The sequence below is a fragment of the Limanda limanda genome, chromosome 10, assembly GCF_963576545.1.
Source record: "Limanda limanda chromosome 10, fLimLim1.1, whole genome shotgun sequence".
In the NCBI taxonomy this organism is placed as follows: Eukaryota; Metazoa; Chordata; class Actinopteri; order Pleuronectiformes; family Pleuronectidae; genus Limanda; species Limanda limanda.
This window is the reverse complement of record NC_083645.1, coordinates 18,812,681-18,830,571: the sequence shown is the minus strand read 5'-3', so window position 1 is coordinate 18,830,571 and position 17,891 is coordinate 18,812,681. Positions and strand designations below refer to the sequence as shown.

General features: G+C 41.1%; 1 pseudogene; it reads right to left on the bottom strand.

Annotated features, from left to right (window-relative positions):
• LOC133011457 (uncharacterized) lies at positions 1-3,307 on the bottom strand (annotated as a pseudogene).
• Positions 3,308-17,891: the final 14,584 nt, after the last annotated feature.

Below are 17,891 nucleotides of genomic sequence, written 5' to 3'. Positions count from 1 at the left end.
TCACTTGTTCACCACAGCCTTGTGTATCCTAGCAACGACCTCAGGATTAGGCACGAGTGCAGCAGCCTGGGCCAGCTGGGGCAGCAGTGGGTAGGTGGAGGTTCACAGGTATTGGAAGAGGTCCTGGAAGCCTCGGAGATGAGGGACGACCTGAGGTGGGACACCCAGGGACCGCCCCAGTCCCCTCAACGCCTTCTTGTCGTCCGCAGAGTCGAGGAGCAGGGACAAGTCCTGGACTGAGTCATAGTCGAGCGTCTCGACACTGTCACCTGGACAGAGGCAGAATAAGAACAAGGAATCAGGCATGAACTTTAGAAATGGTCCCTGCTGATGGAGGCTATTCAACAGGATGGTGCCTCCTACTTGGAAACCCAGAGGTTAAATTGAACGGCCCTTTTATAGTCCAAACCGAATAACTGCTATGTTTGCTTTGTCTTAATGAAAACATACACACCTTGAGCCTTCTCCCATATTGCTGCAGCTTGTCCTCCATCTGATGTTGACATAGAAAAGAAACAAGAAAAGACAAAGATACAACTGATCCTGATATTATCCCTGTGATAAACTGTTGTTACTTGTGTAATGTGTTTCATTTAAAGTAAAAGTAAAGAACAAAATCATTCCCACTTACAGCTTTTATGATAAGCACATTTGAAATGATGTTTGATTTTAGGATCTCGTGTGGATTTTGAATAAAGCATAAAGAGTTTTTTACAACAATCGTATATCTTATTTATGGGATAATGACAAAGAAAGGAGCAGCACTGTAAATCTGATTTTGTTTCGATTCCTGCCATGACCCTGACAATAAGTTTTATTTGTCCTGTGTATTTCACCTCTTCTGTGGAGAAGCAGCTGCTTTTCTGTTCCTCCAGTGTGATGTTCTCTGTCTGCTGACCAGAGGGCTTGATGTTGGTGGTGACATTAATCACAATAGAAGTAGGATGCGCCTCATTCCCATGGTTCAGTGAGTTCATGCCTCTGGGAACAGATGAAATTTATATAAATAATTAGTTATGGTCTGGTTCAATGAGTAATAATTCAGTAAGTGCTATTTGCAGAGAACCTGGAAAGAAACTCCTTCTGTGAAGGCGTCTCTGAAGTTACATACCGAAGATCTGCTGCAGACAACAGTCCCTCAGGTCCAGGATAAAAGTCTGGAATCTGCTCTGGATGTAGCAACACGTTTATATAATGCACATTTAGCAAACGGAAGTCAGATTGGAGAGAAGGAGAAGAGACATCAAACAGAATTTGTCTAACTCACTGAATCTCTCGGCAGTCAGGAGGAAAGCCCAAAGCAGCAGAGCAAAGAGGAAAACAGAGGAAGCTGTTGCTGAACCAATCAGGATCACTGAAATGTCTTCTTCCTTTACTCCTTGATTGAACAAAACAATCTGTCAAGTCAAACTGAAAAGAATAAAGTAATGAAAATCCACTCACTCTTACTTAGGTTCTTTGTAATTTGAAAAGTGACGTCACTGTCTTATCAGAGAATAACACTTGCAAATCTTCCTTTACAACATGTCACCATAAAACTCTTCATACAACGTTATTAACATAGTTGTCTACACTGTCGTACAGTCCCTGGTTTATCACTGGATCTTACCTGCCTTCCAGCCCTGAGCTGTGGAAAGCAAACAGTCTTTATGGACGGTGTCATGGCTGTGACACGGCACACAGGACGGCTCCACTTCCCCAGTCACGCTCCGGAGTTCATAACACCTGCTTGCACAACCACAGTTTTACAAAAAGACTAATGGCATGTTTCAGATGATGGATGATTGCGGTGTGTAAGGGTACCTCACCCAGGGAGGCACTGCCTACACAGGGCATCACTGCTTGGGGAGCAGGCCGTGTTCTCCAGGCGGCTGAGGAAGTACACATGTAAAATAATCAGAGGGAAATTTAAATTTTATCGTCGTATATCATAAGATTGAGTTATAGAAACCTGTATTTCTTAAAAGAAGTGAAACTGCAGTTATTTCGTTTAATTCCACTTCTTTTAAAACGTCCTCCAATCGAGTGTCCATAGATTCCAGAAGAAATACCTTAAACAGGTTTGTCTGCATTGAAAAGAAGTTGAGAATTACCTACAAAAATGTTGGATAACTTTAAAAAAAAATGCTGTAAGACTTTAAGTACAAGTGATGAAACAAAAATACTCAATAATTGTATCCTCTCCATAATTGATCATATTTGACAAAACTTAACATATTCTGAAGTTGTATACAATGAAGTAAATTGTAGTTAAAAGTACAAAGTGGCATGAAATGTAAATACTCAAATATAATATCTCAATATGTTACTGTAATACAGTGACTAAGTGAATGTACTCTGTACTATACCTTCTCAGGTACTTAGTTGCATAAAACATTGATTATCTGTCAATAACACAACATCACACAGTCAAGAGAAAACTGCTTAATGCTCAGACTTACAAGAACCAGAGCAACATAGAGACACAACCCCACAAGACAAATGTCCATGGTCCTTTTCTACTCTGAAATTATAATCCTAAAAAAGTATGTGTTTGTGCTCGTTTGAATGTAATCTTAAAAGTTTTCTCATGAACAATATAAAGATAGCTAACATCAAAACCTAAAAGTGACCGAAACCTATTTGGCAAGTTTCCAAATCTGTAAAAGCAGTGCATCCTTCCCAGCGTGCCTCCCTCCAAGCTGCTCCTCATTCAGCAGAGGGAGACAAAAGTGGGAAAGATCTTCTGGAATCCCCCTCATTCTACATCACATGTGACGCAAGAGAGGTTCCCAACCAAGACACTCAGGTCCCCCCCCACCTGGGCACCTCACGTCACACCTGGTCTTCTTACGTTACCTCTGGGGAACCCTCTTGTTTCGGCCTCAGCTCCTGCAGACATGGAGGGAGGAAGAGGAGGAGGGAAGGGAAGGGTATTCAGATACATGAATGAGAGCCTTGTAAAGAAAGCTGTTTCCAACAAGGATACTTTGTGTGAGGGAAACAAAGTCACTTATCTATTATTTTGTCCTCTTGCTGACTCCACTGAGGAGAGACAAGCATGAAGGTGACGAGCTGCGAATCATTAAACGACTCCCAAAGTGCAGCCAGGTTGCTACAATATCGCGTTTTACTACTTTGTGGAAGCATGGAGCCATAAAGCTAAGAAAAAACATCCTGTCTTCCCTTGTTGAAGGATTTCAACGCCCTGACAGGATATTGCTGGTTTAGAAAAGGTTGAGATATTGACATACAATGGCTGTTTGAATTGTGAAGGCTTAAAGGAAGGCTGCACTGTGGACTTATACCTCATAACTTTCACAGACATGGTCATAGTGTATCTCACACAGGGAAGAAAATGTGATCTGTTTCAGAGCTTATCACCTGTAAAAAACAAGAGCAGTGGAAGAACATAGTTTATGGTTTTATCGTCATGTGTAAGTTAACACAGGGTGAACATCACAATGGAAAAGTGAGAAGGAAATGTCAGCTCTGTGGTGCATTTGCAACTATTTGCATATTTAAATTACATACATTCAAGGATGCAAGTGTCGAAACCAAAGTGACAAGTGCAAACTGTACAGGAATATGTAAGTCAACGTACATTTTCTGCATTTCGGGCCGTACTTTATTTAAAGAATATTTACACACTCACGTAAACCAAGAAAGACTTTTGTCATAATCAGCATTTAAAGAAGCAGTGTTTTGCGTCCACTGCTGTAATATGAATGGGAAAAAATTCTCAGAAACATCCATCTCCACACAGAAGGAATCTAAAAGAAGAAGCTCTGACAACAGCCCCCACACATAAAGCTTGTCATGTCTTATTACATCTGTGTCATCAACATCTACACAAACAAGGGTGTGTGTCAAAGACGGAATGTTTCTCAACAACCTAAACTCTTGTCTTTGACCTTTAAGCCTCAGGAGGATAATTATTCATTCAATCTCTCGCTGAGCCGCTGAACCCCCGCAGCACCACAACCAGGTGATTTCACACTGAGCACAAAACTCCTCAATGTGTGAACCGGGGAGATCTTGAGATTCACTTTTAGCAAAGGGTTTCACAAATGGTCATGGTTCTAGTGTTATCGCCTGTGTCGGTTATGTTTATTGCCAGATTAATGAGTAACTCTAGTAAGAGGGCGTGGAGGTCTTCTTATAGAGAAATGAGGTGACACCGCTCAGCAGACTCATTGCTGGGGCAGCTTTGCGTGAACTGATTTTGATCGATTGATACATTTCTTACTGAACATCTTATATTTTGGATTTTAACCAAAGCAGGGAGGAAGCATGGTAAGTCTCACTTGTTGATTAAGCCACACACATGACTTCATCTTAGTGAATCATAAGGAAAACATCTGTTTATTTATTCTCACCTTTCAGCAGATGACCAGCTGACTGACACTGAAGTTTAAGTTGCAGTCATGGACTCCCGGTCTCCACTGACCGTCTGTCTGTACATACAGCTGTCAGTGTGTCTTCTGGGTTCTAGTAAGATTTCAGAACATTTTTTAAATAGCTTGATAATGTTTAAAATGGTAGAAAATATTAGAGAGAATGAATACAAACCATATCCTCAAAAATATGCTTTCTTTATATTCTGTTTTTGTTGTTTTTTAATTGTTAAAATCTGGATATCTAATTGGGTTTGACATGAGATTAGACTTCACACATTTCAGATTTGACTGTGATCTCATATTAACTAGTTCTAACCTTTCTGTGTCTTTTCAACATAACAAGCTGCCTCTGCCACCACCAGCCTGTGGGGTAAGAAAGTGCAATTCAACGGTCGTCCTTGCATGTGGCAGCTCCAGCCAGGGGTCGTGGTGCCGGCCCTCGAGGAGCTGAGTGTGTGCCTGCTCTTACGCCGCAACGTTGCAACCGAGTGGACAGGGTTTGTGTACAAAGCGCCGGGAGGTAAAAGAATAGAGCTGGGACTCGGGGGCTCAGGTTCACAGCTGACAGTGTGGCTGTTCGGAGAGAGAGTGCCAATGCCCTGGGAACTGAAAGTCAAAGAGTGGTACTCCGTGTGTCTCACCTGGTCGGGCAGAGCTCGGAGGCTGAGGACCTACATTAATGGAACTCTTCAGAATGAGACCCTGTTGAATCCTAACCTACCCCAACAGCTGGCCCCAAACGGCACACTCACTCTGGGGGTTTCTCATAATGTGAATTCAAACTGGGAGGTGCAGCCAGAGAGTGGGAACAACCTGCTGGGGGAGATCAGTCGGTTCAGGATCTGGTCCAGAGAGTGGAGTGCTGAGGAGCTGAGGAGGGAGAGCTGTGCAGATGGAGACGTGGTGAGATGGGACCAGCGGCAGTGGAAACACGGCTGCCCTCCTGTGCCTGACAACAGCCTACACTGTGGTAATTACATTGGGAACTACTTCTGTTGCATTGCATGGTTGTCAAGTTTAAACTTCCCTGGAATTAAAGGTTCAGTGTGTAGAATTTAGTGACATCTAGAGGTGAAGTTGCATGTTGCAGCCTCACCTCACCTTCCCCTTCCAAACATGATAGAGCACCTGTGGTAGCCTTCAGTTGTCATAAACTCAAAAGGTGTTTAGTTTGTCCAGTCTGGGCTACCGTAAAAAACATGGCGGCCTCCGTAGAGAGGACCCGCTCCCGATGTAAATATAAAGTATTTAAATGTAAAGGGTGCATTCTAGTGAAAAGAAAACAACAAAATGTACAATTTATATGAAACACACAAGTATAAACATCACTAGGATTATTTTATTTATATTTTATATTCTGCCAAAAGATCCCTTTCACCTAAATCTTACACACTGAACCTTTAAGAAATGTATTTTTCTGTTTGAGTTAAAGGAAAGGAACATTTTCAATAGTTCAGCAATACCTTGTTTGAAAAACCTGTTGATTATACTTGATTGATTAACATTTTTCTTGGAACAGTTCCTCATTTTCTTTTTTTCTTTTTGATTAGCATGGTCTCTCTACAAAATAAAAATGTGGACATTAATTGTTCACACTACGGAGCCTGGAAACTGTGTTGTCTCCCCAGAGGAAGTCACAAGAGGCTGGGTATGAAGAATTTGCTAAATATTTCCAATAAGATTTCAACAGTCAGATTTGCCTTTCAGAATAATGTACCTGTTGTCACCTCTCATCAGCTGGACAGCATTTTCCCTCACACCACTTCTGTCCATGACATCTCTGTGTCATCCCCGAGGTAAAACCATTCTTTTAAAGCTCAAATTACAAAGTACTTGTAAACGTAAATACTTCCCACCACTTTGAACAGAGGTGTGAGGTGCAAAGGTGACCGTTTCAAGCATTTCAAGGCTGAATGTAATGTATATTCTGTACATGACTGTAATTTCTGTTATCTGTGCTCCCGTACAGCCGCAGCTGCCCTGGGGTTAATGATTCTGCAGCTCTGCATGTGCGACAGCCTCAGGTACACTCTTATTAACAGTCCTCAGTTTGATTTTCCATGGAAGCAATATCCTCAAATACTTTAGCTGATTAGAGAACAGAATAATTTAAAATAATTTAAAAAGAGAGATTGTTATCATCTGTATCAAGTGAATTGTTTTTAATTTTTAGCTGGCAGGATTATGCCGGATAACCATAAAACTAGTGGACGTTTGGCGGGTGAGGGAGGAATCCATAACACTTTGGTGTGGATCATTGCGTACCATTGTTTTTCAACATTTTCTATGATTTCTCAAGAATAATTTGGATCTTAATGAAAAAAATCAGGCTCGTGATATATATTTGTATTCATGAAATTTGTCCCAAATCCAAATATAAATATAGCCAACTTAAATATGATTTGATAGTTGGGCCTTGGTGGAGGTTTGTGCTCTGCTGAGTGTTATTCTAGTTTTCTAGTGAATGAATTTCAGATTAGAACATTGATGTGAGCTGAAAGGCAGCTGGTGTGATTTACAATATGAACAACCAGGTGTAATAGAATGAGTAACCTTTTAATGAAGTGACGTGTGTTTCCAGGGATCAACAGCGTCAGCAGACTCCCTCTGTGACAAGTGGTGAGAAGAAATCAACACCTTCAAAAACCGAAGTTCACGATCATTGCACTGTTAACATGTAGATTTAGCTTGTGTTCTTGTGTTCGACCCCCAGTTTCCGCTGTGAAGTCAATGTGAATGTGAATCCTGCAGCCAACGTAGAAGCAGTTCAGGCGGACATCACTGCTCTGCTGAGTTTGACCTTCTCTTACAACTTCCTCAACCTGTCAGCTGACCCCAGCAGCATCATGGTACTTCCTGTGGGTACGTACAGTCTGTGCAGCACATACAAAATACACCCACTGTTGTGTTTAGTGGATTATGTCCATCAAAGATTAACTGAACACGTATTTGTATAGTTGTTGTCAAGTGACTGAAAAAAACATTGTGTAGCTGCACTTATGAAAACCAGGAGTGAGGTCAAGCCAGAGGGCACATTTCCGAGTGAAGTGTCTAAAAGTACCTTCAGTATAATAGAAAACAAGAAATTCATGTTTTCTCATTATTGCAGAATTCAAATCACTTAATTTTCACAATTCATTTTCAATCTAGATTGTTAGTTGAATGTTTTTTCTTGAAGCTTTTGTAATTCATGATTTCATGTGTTTCTTTCAGAGTCACTCCCTGTAGTATCAGAACCACCGACAGCCGTCACTACTACTGCATCTACATCAGGTGAGCGTGCGAGAAAGAATATGTTTAGAGTGACAGCACTAACTTTCCTTTTTTAGATAATGTGCAGCCAAGTGTGAAAGACATTCTGTCCGTGCTGTTCTTTTCTTGTAATTCACGTCATTTAATTCTCAGAAACAGGTCCAACTCAAAGTCGACCCGCTGGTCCTGTTAATGTGTCGACGACAGGAGATACTTCAGATCGCAATTTGAGTCCCAGTCAGTTTATCAAGAAACTCCTATGAAACATGCGGGTTCATGTAGCTTCTTCACTCCTGTTTCTGCTTCACTTTCACATCGTAGCTGGACAGTCTTTTTATTCTGTTTTTGTTGTTTATTGATTATAAAAATCTTTATATTTTATTGAGCGTGACATGAGATTAGACTTCACACATTTAAGATTTGACCTTGATCTCATTAAGTTCTTAAACCTTTCTGTTTCTTTTCAACATAACAAGCTGCCTCTGCCACCACCAGCCTGTGGGGTAAGAAAGTGCAATTCAACGGTCGTCCTTGCATGTGGCAGCTCCAGCCAGGGGTCGTGGTGCCGGCCCTCGAGGAGCTGAGTGTGTGCCTGCTCTTACGCCGCAACGTTGCAACCGAGTGGACAGGGTTTGTGTACAAAGCGCCGGGAGGTAAAAGAATAGAGCTGGGACTCGGGGGCTCAGGTTCACAGCTGACAGTGTGGCTGTTCGGAGAGAGAGTGCCAATGCCCTGGGAACTGAAAGTCAAAGAGTGGTACTCTGTGTGTCTCACCTGGTCGGGCAGAGCTCGGAGGCTGAGGACCTACATTAATGGAACTCTTCAGAATGAGACCCTGTTGAATCCTAACCTACCCCAACAGCTGGCCCCAAACGGCACACTCACTCTGGGGGTTTCTCATAATGTGAATACAAATGGAGAGGTCCAGCCAGAGAGTGGGAACAACCTGCTGGGGGAGATCAGTCAGTTCAGGATCTGGTCCAGAGAGTGGAGTGCTGAGGAGCTGAGGAGGGAGAGCTGTGCAGATGGAGACGTGGTGAGATGGGACCAGCGCCAGTGGAAACACGGCTGCCCTCCTGTGCCTGACAACAGCCTACACTGTGGTAATCAACTATTTATGTTGCATTGCATGGCTGTCCAGTTCAAACTTCCCTGGAATTAAAGGTTCAGTGTGTAGAATTTAGTGACATCTAGAGGTGAAGTTGCATGTTGCAGCCTCACCTCACCTTCCCCTTCCAAACATGAAAGAGAACCTGTGGTAGCCTTCAGTTGTCATAAACTCAAAAGGTGTTTAGTTTGTCCAGTCTGGACTACTGTAGAAAACATGGCGGCCTCCGTAGAGAGGACCGGCTCCTGATGTAAATATAAAGTATTTAAATGCAAAGGGCCTATTATAGTGAATTTAGTGGATTATGTCCATCAAAGATTAACCGAACACGCATTTGTATAGTTATTGTCAAGTGACTGAAATAAACATTGTGTAACTAATGAGTGAGGTCCAGCCAGAGGGCACATTTCTGAGTGAAGTGTCTAAAAGTACTTATAATAGAAAACAAGAAATTCATTTTTTCTCATTATGGCAGAATTCAAATCACTTAATTTTCCCTATTTACTATTTTCAATCTAGATTGTCAGTTGAATGTTTTTTCTTTAAGCTTTTGTTTTGTTTCTTTCAGAGTCATTCCCTGTAGTTTCAGAACCCCCGACAGCCTTCACTACTACTGCATCTACATCAGGTAGAAAGAATATGTTTAACGGCACTTACTTTCCTTTTTTAGATAATGTGCAGCAAAGTGTGACAGACATTCTGTCCGTGCTGTTCTTTTCTTGTAATTCATGTCATTTATTTCTCAGAAACAGGTCCAACTCAAAGTCGACCTGCTGGTCCTGCTAACGTGTCGACGACAGGGGATCCTTCAGATCGCAATTTGAGTGCCTGTCAGTCTATCAAGAAACTCTGATGAAACATACGGGTTCATGTAGCTTCTTCACTCCTGTTTCTGCTTCACTTTCACATCTTAGCTGTCTCACAGGGGAGGACATTCCTCAAATCATTGCAGAGGAGCCGCATTAAAACAGCAAATAACTAAAATCACAATAAGACAACTGAAGATGTTTAAAGAGCTGGAAACACACACATAATTCAAAGAGCTCAACATGATGAAAACAAAATACGAGCAGCAGCAGTAAGAGGCTTCGCTGACTTCAATACATCTCATCTTTTTGTATTTTATTCTCTTTTTTCACATTTCTCTCTTTCAATGATTGTGCTATACAAACAAGTTCTGACTTACTGATGAATTGATGAATTGATTGATTGATTGATTGATTGATTGATTGATTGATTGATTGAACTGCTAATCAAGTCCATAGAATATAAAGATGGACAACACGACAGCTCCCCGAAAAGTAAAGCCGAAGGGTCTTGATCGCCTCCTAGTGGCTTCCTGCAGTATAGGTCATAAACCCTGCCTTTGCCATGTTAGTGGATGGGACATGGACCAAATAAAGAACACCAAATTAAGTTCTTTGAGGGCCAAATCAGGGTTCAGCATCTTGCCCAAGGACACTTCGGCATGCAGATTGGAAAGACTGGGGATCGAACTACCGACCATCAGGTTGGAGTATGACCGCTCTACCCGTCAGCTGCCACATTTTTTAGAAATGATCTCTCCCAGAAAACCCCGACCACATGGCCTGGGGTTGACTCATTTTACGATTCTGTTAATTTTAAGAATAAACAGTAACAGGAATTGGTCCCGACCCTGTGGGGAGTCTGCACAGCACAAACAGATGTGTTGTCCCATAAATAGAGTTTGATTCAGAGTTGTTCTTTGAATTGTGTCATTATTTGACATAGACCTTTTTATCTCCGCAGTCGGACCGGATACGTTCTTCAGAGTTGATTTGACGTTACAGATGAATGATGGCCCCACGAATCCAAAGGTTATCATTAAGAAATGGGTAAGAGACAGTGACTCACACTATTATCACCAAAACAAATTCTGTACACTGAATTGTTATCTTCTGTGATAAGGTGAAAGAATCACTGGAGGTGAATGGCACCATGATTGTACTGAATCTCGTCATGAAGGAGAAAGTCGGCCGGTGGGTGGATTCAATTATTGTTGCATAACAAACATCCTGTTTTTTATATTTCTAATTTGAAAGCTCTGATTTGTTATATATTAATTTATGTTATTTAATAGGAACATGGATCAAAACAATAAACTGACAGTGAGTATGTTGTTCAACATCAATATGTAAAGACAATATAAGTGCATGTTTTTTTGGAGTTTGGGTTGATCCTAGGAATAATATCTCACTCTGCTTTAAACAATGATAATTACTTGTCTTCATCTCTCTGGTTTCTTTTTTTAGATTTCCTATCAACGACAAAAACAGTAGGTGACTGAAAATAGAAAATTATTATTTTAAAAGCTACCTGCACTGCCTGTTTGACAGTACTGCATTGTCAATTTAATTAGTTTTCCATTCAGAAATGACTTAATTAAAGCACTGTGGTTGTCAGCAGCACTAACTGTGTGTTTCATTAACAGCTATTACTGCGCCTTCCATGTTCAGGAGTACAAAATCAACAGTGTCCCTGAAATCATAACTTCCATTAATTCTACACTGACGTCAAAGCACGAAAATGGCTCCGTTATTATTGAAGCTGTGGACTTGGCGATAAAGCAAATATGTAAGATGGATTTCTAACTCAGATGAAAAGAGAGAGTTTAAATTCGACAAGTATATACATGTTTTTTTTTTGTCAGTGCCAGAAAACTGTTTAGAAGAAACCAGAGTAACGATCTATGGAGAATATATTTGGCCTGCAGCATTTCCACAAGAAGAACAAGAGATGGTATGCAGAAAACCTCCATCAAAAAGAGCTCGCAGGCTTTGGTAAGACTTCACCAATTTCCTTTTAAAGAGCAGATTTGACCAGAGACGATGAAAACGTAATTGTCCCAATATAAAATGATGACCTAAAGACAACACAAAAATCAATCCAAACACTTTATTAGCAGAGCTTATCACGCTGCACAAAGATCTAATGTTTTATTGTTTACATAGTGTCTACCAAATATTAATAAAGCATATCCTGGTTGATAGTTGAGATGGTGAGGAATCATATTAAGGGCTTTAATCTCAATAGCATGAGGCTGAATCACTTGATCCAATCAAATTTGGGGAGAAAGTGTCTTTTCGAACTCCTTGACAGTATTTACTTGTTTGCATCTTTTGTTTCGTCTTTGTCAAAACTGTCACGCTGTTTCCATGGAGACAGCCCAGCCAGACAAGACGTTCCCCTTGATTACGATGTCCTGTTCCACGCGGCCCTCCCACTCTGCACACAAGCTCTCATACCCCACACACACTCAAGGATCCCTGCACAGGCTGAAATCAATTTCCTCTAAGTGAATTATTAGAGTAATGAGAGGCTTCAGTCTTCCTCACATCATCCCTGCACTATCACTATCACTCAAGAGGCAATGCAATACAGATAACTGGGTTTATGGCTTATTACTGGAACACAGGGTTGATGTTAAATAAGGCAATAATCAACATTTGGTAGAAACTGGTGATGATCTTACAAGCATAGGAACCAAACTCAAGATTAACTTGTTTATTATTGAACTATTAACAAAAATGTCTCTGATTCTTCTCTGTTTTCAGCAAGTTAGACATTAAAACTGACATGACCAGCTGGGCTACGCCTGATATGAAGAACTGCAAGCAACTTGTTACCATGACCGACCTTTTCAATATCACGGTCACCACTGGTAAGAGTATCACACACAGTCTGGTTCACTGTCTTTTTTTGTATGCAAACATAATTAATTGCAATTACAGTTATTGTTAAACCATAAATGTTTTTATTGTTTTGTAGATAACGCTGCTGATGTGGTGGATATTGTTCAGGACCTGGTGGACGTGCAGTTAAGTAACAGCTCCGAGCTCTCATCCTCGGAGCTGGATTCTGTGGTGAGGAAGCTCAATGAAGTGGTTGATATCAGTGTCATCCAAGCTGCTGTTGGGGCTGATATTATTGATGTCATCGCTGTTATCCTGCTCTCTGAAACCAACGTCACACAAGTGGCTACAACGTAAGCAAAGAGGGAAGTGGGCAACTGGTTAATCTCAGTCAATATCAACAAAACGTGCGCACCCTTGTGCAAGATTGTTAATCTGTCTCTCTTTTTTCAAAGAGTCCTCAAACTGACGGACAGAATGGCAGACAATATGTTTTTCAGTGGTGAATCTGTGAGTGTCACTGCTCCCTCACTGGCACTTTCCATGATCAACGTAGCTGCAGATGGATTCAAGGGCCTCACCTTTGGTGTGTCCTCAGTTTCATCTCTCCTGGATCTGAAGGTAAAAAATTCAGAAATATGATGTAATGAGGAATCCCAATTTCACAAAATCAGCTGGTTTGTGACCAGCGAGAGCTGAAAATAAAAATTGTTTTGATCAAACAATGGTTCAACCAGCTCAATGTGTCATGTATGTCCTTGAATGAAATGCAGGAAATGGAGTTAATAAACAGTCAATGTGGCCTCAAGCCGCCACAGCTCATTAAACTTCAGTGAGAAAGCAAATGAGTCGACTTTCATACAATTTCTAAAATAATACATTCAGCTTGAATAGTAAATGCCATGTAGGCTAATAATTCACAAGTACAATATTATTATCTCTGCTATTATATTTTGTTTTTCAGACTTTTGTCAACTGGAATTTCGTGAGTGAACCACTTCCTGACACAGATGCAACCATCTCTCTTCCGTCTGAGCTCAACAACTGTTTCACCAGAAACACAACTCGTGTTCAGTTTCAGTTCCATGGAACACCCGAGCTTTTTCAGGTACTCTCATTACAGGAAACTGAGGAAACTGCAGTAGCCTGTTGTGTGCAGGCCACTTAGTGCAAGAATATAACTGTGATATTCTTAAGAGATTAATTATTTTGTTGATAAGATGTTGATACCACCGTCATATCTGTAGGATGTAAATTAAGCTGTAGCCAGGTGACGGTTAGTTTAGCTTAGCATAAGGACTGGAGACATGTGGGAAAAGCTACTGTGACTTGGTCTGATAACAAAATCCGTTAAGGTCAATAATTGAAACATTACCTCTTGTTTCTTTAGTCCTGTTCTAAAATCCTAAGTGAGAAAGAACAGCTCGTGGTTTTACACAGGGGGATATGGGTGTGACCTCCTGACCTCTCAATTTTACATTTAATTCAACGTAGCAGATTCAGTTGGGATTTGTTTCTGGTCTGGATGCATAGTTAAGCTAACAGGTTGCCGCTGTATGTATTCATATTACATGTAATCGCAAATATAAAAGAGGGGAACAAATTCTTCTTATCAATCTCAGCTTGAAATTGATTTAGCTAATGTTTTGTTTGAGAAACGACAGGAAAACAAATGTTGATGATATTTCATATTTACAGTTAAACCTGTAACTGTCCCCACTTACACAAAAAAAAATCAATCATTGAATATGACAAATCTCTATCTGCCTCTCTGGAGCATATATCACTGATCAATGACCTGAGTGAAACTTTACACCCTCTACCAACTTGCTGTGATTTATAGTCGTGCCACAGTTAATGTAACCACTATTTGATTCCTACCAGGACACCACCAGTGCAACTCAGAACCAGTGGAAGCTTAACTCGTATATAGTATCTGCCAGCATCAATGACACTGACGTTAGCAACCTGAGTGAACCAGTGGTGGTGACGCTCAGCCATCACAAACCCAAACTGGTGAGAAATTACTCCATTTTCAGTTCAGCAGTGAAAAGACATGTTGTGGTTTTTTTTTAACTCCAAAACCACCATCACTTCCTGTTTCTCTTTTACAGCCCGACGACAGGGTGCAGTGTATGTTTTGGGATTTCAGGAAGAATGGTGAGTTAGTCATCATTTATTGTCCAGTATATATTTTATGTGTTTACAGTTGGATTTAGAGCCAACTTTCTATGAACCAGGGAGACCAAACAATCAAGGTCCATGTAGATGCCAGAGCCAATAAATGGAGTGTATCTTTGTGTTTTGTGTGTGTGTGTGTGTGTGTGTGTGTGTGTGTGTGTGTGTGTGTGTGTGTGTGTGTGTGTGTGTGTGTGTGTGTGTGTGTGTGTGTGTGTGTGTGTGTGTGTGTGTGTGTGTGTGTCAGGTGGACTGGGTGGTTGGAACGGCAGTGGTTGTGAAACCCGGAGTATTTCTCCTAATCAGACCAGCTGTCTCTGCGATCACCTCACAAATTTCGCGGTGCTCCTGGTGAGTCACTGATTTGCTTTTTATAAACTAATCCAAGAAACAAACAACAACAACATGAGGTGTTCAGTCTGGTGAGTGGCTGACTGCTGAGATGCAAGTAAGGACGTTACGGCTTTTTGAGTCTACCACCAGGGTGCGCTAACATTTGGAAAAATGTAAATGTACGATGTGTCATTTTCTGCCACTAGTGGTCTGTAAGTGGTCTATTAACTTTGCCTGATTAGCTTTCCTTCGTTGTTTATCGTTGAGGTGTTTTTTAACGGACGGCTTATTGTCCATAAAGGCCTCCTTCTCTCCAAAACATATAGACCAGTTAATAATCTTATAGAAGACGTTTCATGTTGAATATTGTCCCAGAGGAGCTGTTAGCCAAACTGCTGTCAGGGATTGACTCACTTTTGGAGTCAGCCTCAAGTGGCCATTCAATGAACTGCAGAGTTTTGGTGTCGGCTTCAGTTGCCGCTTGCTGTTGACATTAGCTCGGCTTCGTTCTCTAATAATTTATGATGAAAACATATGGGAGGTTTTTATTGGGAGACGAATTAGCAGGAGGTGTTCTATTCAAAACAAACAGAGCTCTGGATTCACTCCAGGAAAAACACTGAAAAGCAAAGTCATGCTGCTGGTAACACTGGCTTAGCTTGTTTCTCTGGTAACTTATGATCCAGGCATCCGATGACAAAAATCCCTCATTGTGAAATAAGTAGTTAAAATTATCAAGATTTTAAAAGTGTATTGTACAAATGGGTTAAGGGTTGGCAGACAACCACAACACTGATTCAAAGGGTGACTAAGGATTGGTGGAAACATTTGTGATCATTTAAGTGCATAACTCAACCAAATATATAACATAAGTCTATGTTTTTTATATATTTTGATGCAGAGATGTTACGTATTATAACCATAAACTTTAACCAATTCTGGCTTTAAATATAAGTTTTGTCCTGTTTGTATTTGGTGTTTCAGGATGTGTCCAGAATTCCCATCAGTGAAGCCAACAGCTACATTCTGACTCTGATTTCATATCTTGGATGTGGGATATCCTCCATCTTTCTGGGTATCACTCTACTCACCTACCTGGTGTTTGAGTGAGTCACACACACTGACAGTATCAGAGGCATCGTGCATTAGCTACTTCAGGGATTCACTTTGTGGCATATAAGAATTTGTTAATAAGCCTTAAAACACTATTACCTACTTGCACAGTCCTTAAAAATATTGGGGTCTTAAGCGAGACTTCAGACTTGTCCTTGGTCCGTCTGTGTTTGTGTCCTCTCTCTCAACGTTTCCCCGCACACACTCTTCAGGAAGCTGCGTCGGGACCACCCGTCTAAGATCCTCATCAACCTGTCAGCTGCTCTGCTGGGGCTGAGCATGCTCTTCCTCCTGGACTCCTGGTTCTCATCCTTCTCCAGCTACGGCCTGTGCATCGCCACCGCTGCAACGCTGCACTACTTCCTGCTGGCCTCGTTCACCTGGATGGGCCTGGAGGCCGTAAACATGTACCTCGCCCTGGTCAAGGTCTTCAACATCTATGTTCCCTCATACATCCTCAAGTTCTGCGCTGTAGGATGGGGTGAGCTGACACTGAGAACTCCTTACAGAAGAAAAGTTCAGGGTCTGCTGGCTTTAATTGCCTGTGTGGGTTCAGGACTGGATTTTGATTGGCTGGGGCCAACTTTGTTTAAGAAACCTGAGATTAGATATTTATTTGCCAATCATCGAAATTTTAAGTATCCAAGAAAGAACTTAAATTTAGTGTAGGAAATATATAGAATAGGGTAAATAGTTATTTATCATTTAAAACCTTTTCCCTGAATACTCTCTATATATGTTGAAATCTACCTGTCAAACTATGTTTCTGTTTGAACGACACAAAGAACCAGATTTCATAGTGTGTTTAAGAAATGACACACAAAATAAAGCACAAAAGTGGCATTTGACATTATTCAGGACTTTTAGGTGTAGAAAACCAACAAAATCAAGAGCAGTTAGGTTCCACTAAGACAAAGTCAAAATGTCTTCAACAAATCAGCAAGTTATTCTAGTTAAGTTCTTCTGTTAAGTTTACTACATGTATATTTGTGTGTTTTCACAGGCATTCCTCTGGTCATTGTCGGCCTGGTGCTGGCAATAGATAAAGACGCTTACGGCAACATTGTGGTTGAACAGGCTGTGAGCCCGGACATGTCCACTGACCCATTGTAAGAACTGATCTTCATGTCTCGAATGATAGAAATTTTAATATCTCTTTGGTGCCTGATAAAATGTATCAAAGCAAAAAATGTACCAGGTCAAAGGAAAGCACTGTGAATGTGTTTACCCTCAGAGGCAACCTAAAGTACGGTAACCCTGATGGACAAACAAATGACTGAAATAAATGGAAATAAAATTCAAAGCGATAAGAAACTCAGAGCAAACACAGAGAGTAAAACAATTAAAACCAATAAAACCATTTTAAAAAAGAGTGATAAAAAGCACAGGTAAACAGGACTTTAGCTCGGATTTGAATGTTCCAGGGATATTGATGAAAATCCATAAAAACAACAAACAGACAAAAAAAAAATGTAGTTGATGACATTCATCATAAATCCCAGTGTAAATGTCTTCCTCCCTCCAGCTGCTGGCTGCAGGATGACATCGTCTTCTTTGTGACCGTGGTGGCATTTATTCTCCTGATCCTGTTGGGCAACATCGCCGTGTTCGTCGTGGTTCTGATCCAGATCCGACAGATGAGAGCCAATAAGCCCTCAGCAAAGAGCGTCGGCTCGCTGCAGGATCTGAGGGCGGTGGCCAGTCTCACCGTCCTCCTGGGCCTGACGTGGTCAATGGGCTTCTTCTCCTTTGGGCCGGGCCGAGTGGCCATGATGTACCTGTTCTCCATCCTCAACACTCTGCAGGGTAAATATCAGCTGAAGTGTTTTGTGGTTATTTGTCACAAAGGAGTGAAAGGTCATTTTCAACACGTGT